At 44.8% G+C, this 14,527-nt stretch overlaps 1 long non-coding RNA gene across 1 annotated transcript in view; it reads left to right on the plus strand.

Annotated features, from left to right (window-relative positions):
• Window positions 1–14,527, plus strand: part of LOC135971809 (uncharacterized) — a 53,911-nt gene that overhangs the window by 21,675 nt on the left and 17,709 nt on the right. The window contains exon 2 of the long non-coding RNA XR_010588076.2: window positions 26–3,098. This is a non-coding gene — a long non-coding RNA (uncharacterized lncRNA). The remainder of the gene's footprint in view (window positions 1–25; window positions 3,099–14,527) is intronic.

Below are 14,527 nucleotides of genomic sequence, written 5' to 3' on the forward strand. Positions count from 1 at the left end.
AGACGTGTTTCCTTTCCCTTTGCAGAGAGTGCTAGGAGGGAGACTGCTGTCCCCACGACGGCTGCAGCCCCATTCCTTTTTCCAAGCCGCCTGGGTGAACATTCCAGGATCCTGCCTTTCTGTGGAAATTGATGAGTGCTTGCTCAAAGGTCGGTGATGTACTGCAGATGGCATCACCTGCTAGAGACAGAGCTTTCTCAGGCGGAGCTTTGATTTCCTTTACTTCCCGAACTGCTGTTTCACAGTCTCTCAGTAGATGTCAGCAGCACAGCAAACATCTCCGTGCCCATCATGGAAGCAGGTTGGTTCAAAAACTTTTCCAATTAAAAAAAAAATTAATTCCTTCCTTTGCAATTTTCTTCAGAAGCCCCAGAACCAAAATGGTAAGATCTAGTGGCTTCAAAGTAGATTATTGAGAGGATTACTCAGGGTGTGTTTGCATTTTAAAGACAACCTTTTATTCCCTGTAATGAAAACATCACCCCTGAGATGGCTAGGGATTACAGCAACCTTTTTGGAATTTTCTGCAAGTTTATCTCGCATTTACACTCTAGGCAAGAGTGAAATAATAGAAGATGTCCAATATTTTGCTTCTTCCTGTGAGGTAAATCAAAACACTGGGAATGGTTTCCCCTACGTTAATTAACTTCTGTCTCCTCATCTCTATCTTCATTATATTCAATTAACCCACTGATTGCTACTATAGACAACTGCCATGAGCTCAAAGAATAAGACAGAGTTTTCTCATCAGAATGAAAGAGATGATTTGAGCCGCTCTGGAGGCTGAGGCTTGAGAATCACTTGGGCCTGGGAGGCGGAGGTTGCAGTGAGCCCAGATCGTGCCACTGCACTCCAGCCTGGGCGACACAGCAAGACTCCATCTCAAAACCAAAAACAAACAAACAAACAAACAAACAAACAAAGAATGAAAGGGATTATTTGAATTTGTGCCCTAGCAATATTTTGAGATGATGGCCACCCAGGCTTTGCTTATGACATTTCCTAACTAAACCGACGCTCCTTCTTCCATTCTTGCCTGCCCAGCCCCAGGTATGATAGAAGCACGGTCAGCACTGCTAAAGGTAGGAATGTCTCTGTTTATTTACCTACCCTTTTGTCCCCAGTAATATAAAATTTTGCTCTGAAACTTTACTTGAGATTAAATTGGCTCTTGGGTTTTATATTTACCTTGCTTCCTGTTCCTCGTGGCTTTTTACTGTGAGGAAGTTTGCTCCTTGATTCGTCATGTTATTTTTTGGCATTAATGTTCATTTCTTGCTGTTGCATTTAAATGGTATGTCTCTTGATCTCTGCATTTTTCGGTGCCCTCTTCAATTTTACACCAAGGAGGGTGCCTCACTTGCTCCCCCTAGTCCTGGCCCTGGGAAGAGTGTGCCACGAGGTTCATCCACAGCAGAGAGAGGCCCCATGGGCTTCTCAGAGGCCCCATGGGTTCCCAGATGGGTAGTGTTGTCTCACCCGCTGTCTTCAGGAGGAGCTAGCCTTCCTCAGGAGAAGACTCCTGCGCCGCAGGACTGAGTGCGGGACTCGCAGGGCCTGTCGGGGGAGCTGGAGCCTGTGTCTCTGCACACAGCGGACGGCCGCTCTGATTGCCCATCTAAGGAAATGCTGGGGTCCTGAAAGAGTCAGCCGATGTAAACTCCTACGGCCTTTTGGTGAGAAACCAAAAGCAAAAGCAAAGTGTGTTTCTCCATTTCCAGGATTAAAATTAAGCAAAAACAGACTTTTCCTTTTTTCTTTTTGTTTTTTTTTAGGTACGTGGCGGCAGTGGGATTGCCTGTCATAGGCAGCCGGGGAAGGGGGCAGAGGATGGGTCCTGCCCAGCGCTGGGTAGTTGCCAGCTGGCGGCTGCAGCAGTGTTGTTCCTCAGACCCAGGGCCAGAGCTGGCAACGTCAATGGCAGGGAATAAAGCTCAGTCGGTACGTGGTGCCAGGAGCCTGGCTGAGCAGAGACCCCACAGTGAGGGCTGCCTTCTCCCTGTGCGCCAGGCTCGTTTGGATCTGGGACTGCAAGTGCATACACACTCCTTGTAGATTTCTTATTGCAGAGGCAAGACTGGACCAGAGTGTTGTTATCAACGTGGTGTCACGAAACAAGGTCAGATTTGGATGTAGAAGGCCTGATTGCAGGCCCAGCCCTACCTGTGGCTGGTTGTGGTGCCTTAAGTAAGTCACTGGGCCTCCCAGAGACTTAACCCCAACCTGCAAATTGGGGAGAATAGAATTTATGCTGCCCACCCTAGAGATATTCATGAGACTTGACTGGTTAATATTTGCAAAGGTGAAGGCGTGTATACGGTATAAAGACTCCACAACTAGAGGCATGATTGCTGTTGTGGTGGTTATTGTTATTATCATTTGCTCCAGCTCACAGTCCATGCTCTTACTATGTTGCTTACTGTCCTAATTAATTAGGGAATTTACTATATATATCTTTGAGCCTGCCATGATGCAAGGTTCTGTACTGTGAAGCAGACAGTGTGTCTTCCCACCAAGGGCCTGGTAATAGGACAAATATATAGAAAACTCGAAGGCATGCTAGAAAGGGACACTATTTCAGGAGAGACAAGCAAGGGAGGAGCTGTTGCTTCCAGCTGGAGGAATCCTGGAAGATCTCATGTGGAAGTAGTACTGGAACTGAGGCGGTAAGAAAGCGGGCACATTTGCAGGGTGAGCTAGGGGGATGGGAAGGCATTGCACAGGCAGGCAGAAGCTGGGCCCTGCTGGGGAGTCTGTAGGGAAGCTGAGCCCTTCTTTGGTCGGACTGTGGGCAAATGAAGAGAATAGTGGGGCAAAATGTTGGAAAGTTATGTAGGGGCCAGTCTGGTGGGGGTTGGGGATCTGATAGAGGTTGCTGTGGCTTGACTATGGTGCCTCTAAAATTCAGGTGTTGCCAATGTGATGTTATGAGGAGGTGGGGCCTTTAGGAGATGATTAGGCCACGAGTGCTTCTCCCTCATGAATAAAAGAGGCTTTGCTAGCGTTAAGCCTGCTTGCTTTTCCACTGCTTGAGGATGTAGCTCTCGCCAGACTCCAAATGCTCGTGCCTGGATCTTGGACTTCCGGCCCTCAGAACTGTGAGCAATAACTTTCTGTTCTTTATAAGTGACCCAGTCTGGTATCCGTGATAGCAGCATAAGTGGACTAAGACATGGGGGAAGGAGCGTGGTGGGCTTGGTTACTTGGGCGGCTTTGTCCCTGAGAGTGAGCAGGAAGCAGCAGAATGTGATGTCCGTATTAAAAATCTATGTGAGTAGGACGCAGGTCCTCTGCTGGTTTTTCCAGGCCCTGGATACCACTGTTTTGCATCGTTTTCCTTATGGGCCTCACCAGTGTATGCTGATGGGTGAACCCTCAGTGAGGGTGTCCAACCGGCCTTGGATCAGAAGATTCTTTATCTGCTTTCTCAGGGCCTTGGGGGCTCAGAATTTGAACAATCCAGCAAGTCTATGTCATGCATCTTCTGTGATTCAGGCTCTGGGCCAGGGCCTGGGGTTCCAACTCTGAATGAGATTCAGTTCCTACTCGGAACTAAGAGTCGGGATTCGGGGGCTGTCATGCAGGGTGGTAACTGCTAACCACGGTGTAGGGGAGCACAGGGCTGGTCCCTAACGGGGTCCTCGGAGGAGGTGGAGAACAAAGGGTCAGGAGGGATTTGGAAGGGAGGGAAACTGAGCAGCAACCTAGAGGCTAGGTAGAATTACTTAGGTAAGGTAGTGGAGATGGACCAGGCAGGCTAAGCATCCTCCAAGGGGTGAGAGGGCAGGATGTGGGGGAACTTGCAAGAATCTGAGTGGAGCTGGAGCCCAGCAGTCAGGGACTGACGCTGTAGGCAGGTCAAAGTGCTCAATTTTCTTCTGAGGTCCGTGGGGCTTGTTGGTTTGATTGTTGGAGAGACTTGGTCCGATTTACCCTATAGAAAGGGGGCTTTGGGCAGAGTGAGGATGACCTGAGAATTGGCACAGGAATGCCGGACATACAATAGATTCCAAGTAGGATCAACAGGAGTTGGTTTGAGGTTGGGAGTAAGGCAGAGGGAAAGTCAGAGACGGACACCTACTAAATTTCATCTTAGACCTCTATGCTAAAATGTTGTCTGCAAGGATTTTAGATCAATTTAAATTTAATCCTCTATTCATTTCAAATCTCTTGGGTCTTAAATGCACCCAAGTGTTCAAACTTCACAACTGTGATCTTGATGGTTTGCGAGTGCTGGTGTTGGACGTTCCCGTACTTTGCGATGTTACCACTACAGAAGGGACCCTAGAGAGCGATACCCAACCTCCTCCTTGTACAGATGAGGAAGCCAAGGCCCCTCAAGTAGAAGAGGCTCATTTAAAGTCTCTGACCTTAAAGTAGGTGAAATGAGCAGCTAGGGCTGGGAGGTGTTTGCTCACCAGGGTGTCGGGGAGGGTCTCGCCTTCCTCTTGGCCTTCTGTGTTGGCTGTCAATATGAGGCCCAATGTCATCTCTGCTTCACTCTATGTATATCCCCAAGTTGTGTTTGCTGGAAACAGAAGCTGATTTCAGGGCATCCCCACGGCAGTTCAGTGGGGCTGCCAGTGTCTCCCACGTGCAATGCTATGGAGCAGCCATCACTCACCTCAGCATTGCTCTGCTCTGAAAAGCCTTCAGATGTCAGGTGTGCCTGGTAAGTGCTGCACCCTAATCATCTCCCTCTTGGCAACTCACAATACGTGTAGCACACTAAGGCATCTAAAGAGATGCTTACTTAGCTTAATTTAGCCCAGTGTCTCCCAATCTTATTTATCCATAGAATCCTTATTTTTTCTATTAGCATCACAGGGAAGCGGAGTCTGAAGAACGCCTGGGGAAATGGTTTCCAGGTGGTTCTAATACAAGGCAGATTGAGGCTTTGCTACGTTTTACGAATTCCCCCAGGTGATTCATATGCACACTTAAGTTTGAGAAGCCCTGTTCGAAGTCACCTGTTCTCAAACGTGGCCGGCCATGCGTTGGAATCAAGTGTGGTGCTTTCATAAATACAGATACCTGGGTGCCATTGCCAGTGGTTCTGGGGATAAGGGTGTGGGGGTAGTGAATTTTTAACACTGTGGTATGGTAAAATAAGTGTAACATAAACTTTATCACTTTAATAATTTTTAAGTGTACAACTCAGTGGCACTAAGAACAATCACAATGTTGTGCAACCATTATCATGTCCATAACTTTTTCATAATCCTAAACAAAATTCTGTACTCAAACAGTATGGGCAATGGAATTTTAAAAAGCTGTCCAGCTGATTCTAAATGCACGAGAGTCTGAGACCCAATCGTCTAGACAAGCTGACAGTACATTTAGAATGTTCACCAAAGGCTGTGAACCCTTTTAGAGTGAAGCCTGGGCTTTGCACCCCAAAAGACTTTCATTCAAACACAGACTTTCTGATGTTGGCAGGTCAACGTCTCAGAAGGTCTGTTGCATGTACATAAATGCGCAATAATACCTTGGAGTGTTGTGGCAACAATTATCTGACAGCCTAAGGAAAGCATCTTGTCCTGCGTGGCCTTGAAATGTCTATTAAGAATCGCACTTATTATGCTGTGTCACTTGGAAAGGCAGTTTAGCATTGCAAAAAGAACGCAGGTTTTGGAGGTTATCTGAGACACCTGAAAAATCCTGGCTTCACTTATTTAACAAGAACAGGTTATTGTATCACTCTGAACCTGATCTCTTATCTGTAAAATGGGGATAACATTACCCACCTTACCTCATAGTATTGTGGGAATTAAATGAGACAAACATGTATGGTGCCTGTCACATAGTAGGTGCTCAACAAAAATGGTGGTAGTTATTTACCTATGGGAGATGTATCATTGTTATGAATGGAGTGCTTCAATTTTTGCTATCATTTGTTATCCAAAGATAAAAGAATCATAAACTTTTAACACTGAAATAGTTTTGAGATGAAAAATTAGTATTGAGGCTTTGAAATGTCCCCCTTTTATGTAGCACCATACGGGAAGCAACTGTTACATAGTTATTAGAGTTCAAATATCTGGGCTCTTATTAGTGGTTTGTTCTTAGGAAAGTTAAACTCTCCGGGAATTGGCTTCTTCATCTGAAAAAAATGGAACACCTAAAAAATGTTGTGTATATATCAACACATGTGTGAATTTGATTAGGGGAAGTTTTTCCAGTCTCATGGCTTTCAGGGACCTATCAAAATTTCATTCTTTCCATTCCCCATGATTTTGCTAAGTTTCCAGGGTCCAGGATAGACCTCCTCCACTTCCCTGCTGTCCCCAAATCAGGGCCTCCTCCATTTCCTGAAGGAGTCTGACATACGCATAACACTGTTAGGAGTCATCATCTTGTTCCCACAGATATCCATTAAATCAAAAATTCTTTTCAGCATCCTCTCCATTTACTCTGAACTCTCAACCACGTAAAGATCTTTCCTAAACCAGGATCAATTTTGTTTGGGCTAAGATGATTCTGGTAATACATACACCGTCTGAACCTCCTGGAGGAAATGTCAGCATGTTATTAATACTATTCAAAATATATACTGTCACATACGTTTTCCAATTCCTAATCGTATGTGTCAGTTTATTCGGTCACTGTGTGGCATGTGGGATAATATTTGTACTTCTCGTGCATGCTTTTTACAGTATTGTAGTCAGGATGAATTATGCTTGAAGGTTTGTAGACTTTTTTTGTTCTTGATGGCCTAGCTTTGATTTATCATCAAAATGACCTTGGTTACATGATTAAACCAAATGTTATCTTCTTTTCATGGATATTTTGGAATGTATCATGCTGATAAATACTAGTGATTTAAGATTGAGCACCAGGCTAAAAAAATGTCTCTCTTGTTGCTAGATGTTCTATTTAAAAGACATCAATGAAAATTAAGCATGGAGTCATATTACCAAAAATACTTCAAAATTGCTAAAGTGTGTGTGTGTGTGTGTGTGTGTGGAGAGGTAGTGGGAAGTAAATCTGAGGGGCCCACAGGGATGAGGTCACAAAGGGCCTGAAATCCTAGACCAAAGATTGGCACTATATTCTGTGGACCCGGAGTCACAAATGTGAATGTGACCAGGCAGCAAAGAATGAAGCAACAGTGAACGAAGAGGCCTAGTGGAGGAAATGGTGTCTTTGACTATACTTTTTCTAATCTGACACCATTTACTTATACAATGTGTAGGAAAAAAATTCATGTCTACGAAAAACGATGCATTCTCGTGTTTCCATGAAAGTGGCCCTTGTGAACTATTTTCCACTCTTGACAGAGGCAAAGATAAATTCGTCTACTATAAGAAAAATCACAATGTGTGTGGGTTCATATGTGGCAACACATTATCACTTCAGTGTTGGGGAGGCAGTCCAGGGAACTGTGGTTGATTATACCCTTCAGTCTCTGACGCTGGGGCTGGCCGGGGAGGGGTCTGCTTTTGTTCAGTTCCAGCTGAGATGGTGTTTCTGAGGGAACACAAGCCCCATGTGGATAGGTCTGAGAGTTTCTGAGAAATGGACTTGGTGTGAAATCTCTCATTATAAGTGTTTTCCCAACAACACGTGCATGCAAACCAGAGGCACATAACCCACATCTGTAAACTGCATTCCATCCAGGGATGGCCAGCTTTAGACTAGTGCAATCAAAGGGCTTTAAGGATCTAAGTAATGTGATCAATTGACGTTTTAAGAAGATTTACATCCAGTAGCTGTTCATTCAAAGGGTGCTCATTGGTTAAAGTAATATCATTGGCATATTTTTAAAAAATGTATTTGATGAATACTCATATGATGTTAACTATGCCCAGGAACTGTTTCAAATGTTTTGCCAAGCCGGGTACAGTGACTTGTGGCTGTAATCTTGGCTACTTGGGAGGCTGAGATGAGAGGATCTCTCAATCCCAGGAATTCGAGGCTGCAGTCAGCTATATGATTTTGCCACTGCACTCCAGTCTGGGAAACAGAGTGAGACTCTGTTTCTGAAATTAAGTAAATAATAAATGGTTTGCCAACATTTACTACTGTCGACAGACATGTATGATCAGTCCTATTCTCCCCATTTTATAGATGAGAACTGAGGTACAAGGTCAGCTAGTAAGAGACAGAGCTGGGATTTGAATTCATGCAGTCTGGCTCCAGAATATGGCATTTAACCACTATGCCATGTTGCCTATTAACAATAACTAAAATGGTTTCTAATGCATCCAGAAGATTGTGTATATGTGTTGTGGAAAGCATAGCTTTGACATATGATTATCTTCTGATTGTGGTGGAGGAAAAAGCAGTCTGTTGGTTAAACAGCATTGCTAAAGGAAGAGAATATTGGTTCATTTAGAACAGTAAGAATTAAAGTATCTGTTGAAAGAGTAGAAAACTATGTGAAAGTCGCATGTTAGCCTTTCTCCACCTGCAGCTGCATATACAATTCCTTTTCGCCTCTTTGAGAGACTCCTGATAATGTGAATTTCCAGCTTGCCTGGAACATTAACTACCTATGTATTCATTTTATATTGTTGCTGTCACAAATTACCATAGTCTTAGTGGCTTAAAATAACACAAATTTACTATCTTTCAGTTCTAGAGCTCAGAAGTCTAAATCAGGTGTTATAAGGCTAACATCAAAGTGTTGGCTAAAATCAAGGGCTGCATGCCTACTGGAGGCTCTCAGGGGGAATCTGTTCCATGCCTTTTACAGTGTATAGAAGCCACCAGCATTCCTTATCTTATGGCCCTTTTCTTCATCTTGAAAGCCAGGTGGCATCTACAGATCTCTCTGCTACTCTGATCCTCATGACTTTCTCTTATATGGACCCTTGGGATTCCATTAGGCCCATTTGAATAATTCGGGATAATCTATTTTAGTCTGCTAGGGCTGCCATAATAAAATATCATGGACTAGATGTTTTAAACAACAGAAATTTCTTCTCTCACACTTCTGGAGGCTGGAAGTTGAAGACCAAGATACTGGCAGAGTTGGTTTCTCCTGAGGCCTCTCTCCTAGGCCTGTGCATGACTGTGCTGTCTCACTGTGTCCTCACGTGCAGACACCCCTGCAGTCTCCTCCTTATAAGGACACCAGTCATATTGGATTAGGGCCCCACCCTTAAGACCTCATTTAACCTTAATTATCTCCTGAAGGGTTCTATCTCCAAACATAGTCACCTTAAGGGTTTGGGCTTGAACAGTTAAATTTTGTATGACGTGTATCCATCTCAAGATCCTTAGTTTAATCACATCTGTGAAGTTCGTTTTGCTGTGTAAGAGAACATACTTGCCAGGGACTGGTGATTAGGACATGGGCATTTTTGGGAGTGCCATTACTTTTATCTGTCACATCTTTTGAGCTTCAAATTCGTAATCTGAAGAGTGAGTTATCCTTTAAAATATCAAACTCAAAAATGCTACAACTCTAAATGCAAGTTCAGAGAACGTATCTAGATGGAGAACCCCCAAGCCTTTTTTTCTCTGTGAAAAATCCAATTTTTTTTTTGACATAAAGAATTAGCCATGTAGCCTGTGAGAACTCTGAACAGCACAGGAGGATGAGTACTCTAACGTTTCTCCTTAGTTCTGGCATACTCTAGGGCCCCTTGATGTGTGTCTTACTGCCCATATGGTCAGGGCTGGGGAGTGGGGAGGTGGAAACCAACCTTCTTGTTTCTGTAAGGAAGAGTGTCCTAAATACCAATTACCTACTCAGGTCTCTTCTCCCGTCCAGCACTGAGAATGGGCTGCTTCTGGCTGCTGATTCCCCCCGAGGGACAAAATACTCACTTTTCTTGGGGCCACAGAGCAAGTAACTGAGGAAGCAAATATAGGCTCTAATGGACTTAAGGAAACATGACAACTAAATGCAAAATGGGACCTGGGATTGGATCCTGGGCCAGAAAGAGACAATTAGTAGGAGAATGGATGACGTTTGTGTAAGGTCTATAGTTCAGATAAGTATTGCAGCCATGTTAATTTTCTAATTTTGATGATTGTACTATGGGTATATAAGATGTTTGCATGTGGGTAACTGGAGTTGAAGTGTGTTTGGGAATTTTTGGTACTATCTTAGCAAACTTTTTGGAAGTCTACTTCAAATTAAAAAGTTAAAAAATAAAAAATAAATGTAAAGTAACAGACTCTTGAAGGGTGATTGTAATCGTGTGTGCTTCCAAGCATGATGGTGAGCCCAGGCAAGTGCACAGAGATGGGCCTCTGGGAGAGTCTGCAGCAGCTGGGCTGAGAACCCCATGTGCTGTGGCTGTTGCCCTGATTTTCCTGAGGGCACTGGCTTATATCAAAATGACCCACCAGAGTGCTTTTGCTCTGATACAATTTCCATACTGAGGAATGCTGTTGGGAGGACCTACCCTTGGATCTTGTGGTAGGGGCAGGCACAGGGAGAACTCTGGAGCTGGACATGAAAGCTCAGGTAGTCTGGGTCAAAATCAAAGTGTGTGTGGCTGAGTGGGCTAAAGGAGTGGACGTTCCGCTAATAACCAAATCCCCACGGGCAGATCACAAATTTACAAATAATTCAAATACAAGGGAATACACTTAGTGCTAAACAAGTAGCCTAGGCACATTCTCAGGTTGCTTTGGTGATTCAGAGGCCCTTCAAGATCTTGTAGGAACAACATAATAGGCACCAGTGGGTACTGATGATTCACAGAAGTGTTGGCTTTCATCCTTCTCTAGAAAGAACAGAATGTCCCAATTCCTTCTGATCTTGGTATTCTCTTTCATGCAGAACTAACTCATGAAGTAAAAATTTCATTTGGGACTTTCGGTATACTTAAAGACTATAATAATGATCATGAAGAGGATGATGAATAAAAACAGTAGTAGTCACCAAACTTTATTGCTTTTCATAATTCAGAAGAATTTGAATACACTAATCTTTGTAAGTTATTAGGAGTACAGAGTGGAGGTCAAAAGGGTAAGAATGCTTCAAGCAAAATAGAGAAAGATCAAACAGACTTCTCCACACTCTGGGAAGAGGCGTTGGTTAACTTTAACTGGGTGCAATAGAAGATGAGCTGTGTCAAGTACAAACCCTTGGTCCCATAGATGAGGTCCTGGGAAACAGAGTCGAATCAGGGTCCTGGAGTCTGGTTCGAGCAGATTGGTCTCTCCTTGTCTTGGATGGGAGTGAGGAGAATATGGGGAGAGGAACAGTTTTTTCTTGCACAATCTTGGGACTCACAATATGTATCTCCCCTGCCAAATGGCTTGTTCTTTATTTGCGCTATTTGTGATATGGTTGCTCTTGAAAATGTTTCAAGTTGGGCCACAGCTCATGAGTCTGATTGGCTCATGGATCAGCTACCCTAGTGCTAGATGGGCTGAACATCTTTGGCCCTAGTGGCTATGGCAGGGATGCAGGGTCGCATGCAACTACTTTAGAAAATGTAGAGTTCCCAGCTGGGCACGGTGGCTCATGCCTGTAATCCCAGCAGTCTGGGAGGCTGAGGTGGGCAGATCACCTCAGGTCAGGAGTTTGAGACCAGCCTGGCCAACATGGTGAAATGCTATGGCTAGTAAAAATACAAAAAATACCTGGGCATGGTGTTGCATGCCTGTAGTCTCAGCTACCTCGGAGGCTGAGGTGGGAAGATTGTTGAACCCAGGAGGCAGAGGTTGTGGTGAGCTGAGGTCGCACCATTGAACTCCAACCTGGGAGACAGTGAGATCCTGTCTCAAAAAAAAAAAAAAAAAAAAAGTACAGTTCCCCACTGTTTCTCCCAATGGTTCTCTTCCCACAAAACACACTCCTAGCTTTGTGCTTTGGAGCCATTTCTCAGAAGAATCTCTCTGGAGAATGATTTTCTCCCTGTTATTCATCATGGTCCTTTCAAACTGAATTAAATCATCCTGCCTTTGGATTTTCGTTTGCTCAAGGAACTTAATTTTACCAAACTATTCTCTCACATTTATGGGATACTTTTCCCTGAAGAGCAACACTGGGGCACCTTCAGAGCACACATGTGATATAATACCTCTCCTGGGCACCACCAGTCTGAGGACAGAGTAAGTGACATGAATGTCAATAATGAAGTTCCTTTTCTCATTCCCTCACATACTCAAGTCTTCCAGTCCCCTACAAAGTCTCTCCACATATTTCTGACTTTACTGAGAGAAATCTCTCATATGGCCACGAACCAGCCTGTCGTCTGTGGTCCCCAGGTGGCTCCTGCCATGTTCTTCCCTCCCCTGCCCTGACTTGGTCTGTGCAGGTGGCAACACCAGCCTCTGTGCCCAGAGTGGATTCTGCTCCCACAGCCACTCCTCTCAGGGGCTTGGGTGCCTAAGTGGAGGGACAAGAGACCTCTCCTGCTGTGTGCTGTTTGTCACCTGGATCCCAAAGCAGGCCTAGTGTTACTGTTTCACCCAGTTCCTCTCGACAACATCCAAGGAATACAATTTCTTGCAACGTGTTGCAGATCCCCTAACCTTGCAGCTTCTTTCTCAGTAGGGCACTTCGTCTTACCTGCCCTCCTGAATCAGTAAAGGCTGCCACTCACTGCTGGCTTTTGTCACTCTTGGTTCTACTCTGCAGCCTGGTTTCTGCTGCCTGAGACAGGCCAGCGTGGCTGCCCTCCCCGCCTACATGGGCCTCTGGGGCCCCAAGCCTTGCTTGTTGAGCCGCAGAGCAGTGCTGACTTGGCCTGGCTCAATGTTTTCAGTTCTCTTGGTGCTGCTTTATGAGGCCAGCCTTCCCTGTTAGCACCAGGACATATGTGTGTTGCCAGGGGAGCTGGCAGCGCTGGGTTCAAGGTCCCCCCACACCCCATCACTGCACCGTCTCTAGACCCTCCGGTTCACTTACGGAATCTGGATTGTCGGACTTTGCCTTTTGCCTCAGTTCTTCTGCCACAGCCTTAAAAAACTGAGGCAGAAAGATGGGGAAGAGAGGTTTGATTCCGTGTTGAAAAATGTAACTTTTATATCCTGAGACAAGTTACGATATTCTATGAAAGTTCTGCTGTCCCCAGCCCCTTCTGTTGTAGACATGGATCTGGGACATTTCTAACATGCAGTTCTGAATCTCTACCTGAGAGGTGGTTGCTGTAAAAATAGAACACGGTCCTTGGGCACTGAGGCCCTTTTGAAGCATCTCCTCATGGTAATAAAAATACTAATGCCTGCATGGGAACTGTGTATCTGTTAACTTCTTCAGTTCTCCAAAGGCATTATCTACCCCACTTCCTAGGGAAGGAGCCCAACTACACAGCAGGGGAGAGTTCTGCAGTTAGGCCAAGGCTTGGTGAAGGGAGCACAGGCCACCACTTGCTCCTCCAGCTGGGCACAAACCTGTACAATCACTTGCAAGGGGGCATAGTCTGTTTTAGGGAGTCTGTGAGCCACTACAGCAATTTCTTTCTATTTCATGAGTAAAATTATAGGAGGCAGATGTGCCAAATCCCTATCAACTCCAGTGGGGGAAGGCACCAGGCTCAAGAGGCCCAGAGCTAGCAAATGAGACATGGGGTTTTATGGGAGGCTAAACACAGGGGGCAGAGTTCAGTGGCTGTGGGCTGGGCAGGAAAACCACAACTTCTTGTAAAAGCCATGCAGTTAATGTAGCATTTTCACTTAACACCCTCCACCCTAACAACCTCCACCTGGCAACTTTCATGTACCCTAAAAGGGCATTGATCCCCTGTGTGGCCTTTGCCCCATGGGATGGGACAAGCTCAAGTGTTAACATAGATGAGGTATGGTTCTCTCCTGGATTCCTTAGCTCAGAACTCTGAACATACATGCAGGTGTATCTGCTGTACAGGATCATTCTCAGGGTATGCACCAGTCACGTTATCTTTGTCAGGTGCAGCTACTATACAGGAGGGACATGGGGTAGAGCCATTGTTCTGCCTGTTGAGGGCTGGCCTTCCATGGAGGCAGTCCAAGTTGCTGGTTCTTTCATGTGCTTTCGAGGGATACAGGCACCTTCTTTACCTGCTGCTTGAAATTTGCCCGTGAAGCCTGGGATTTTATTAGGGACACATTTGACTTTGGGCTTTGCTCCTTTCAGGTGCGCACATCTTAACTAGGTCTCTTCATCTTTCTCATCTTTCTGAGACCTGTTTTCTCAGCCTAAAGGGGAAGGAGTGGATTAGGTCACTGATTTTTTTTTTTAAATTGAGATGAATTCACATACTATAAAATTCACCCTTTTAAAGTATACAATTTAAAGTTTTTTAGTATGTTTTCAAGGTTCTGCAACTATCACTACTATCCAATCCTAATACATTTCTATAAACTCTAAAAGAAACCCTGTATCCATTACCAGTCACTCGGAATTCCACGTTCCCCCTGACCCGTGCCAACCACCAATCTACTTTCTGTGTCTATGTATTTGCCTATTCCAGACATTTCATATACATGGAATAATGGCGTGTGGTCTACTGGGTGTGGCTTCTTCCAGGTTCATTCATATTATAGCATCGATCACTGGTTTTTAATCTTTTATTTGAAAAGTAAAAATGCCCTGAAAAGAAATCATAGTTGGAACCTTGATACATAACTCCCCGAC

Source organism: Macaca fascicularis, chromosome 7, assembly GCF_037993035.2.
Source record: "Macaca fascicularis isolate 582-1 chromosome 7, T2T-MFA8v1.1".
Classification (NCBI taxonomy): domain Eukaryota; kingdom Metazoa; phylum Chordata; class Mammalia; order Primates; family Cercopithecidae; genus Macaca; species Macaca fascicularis.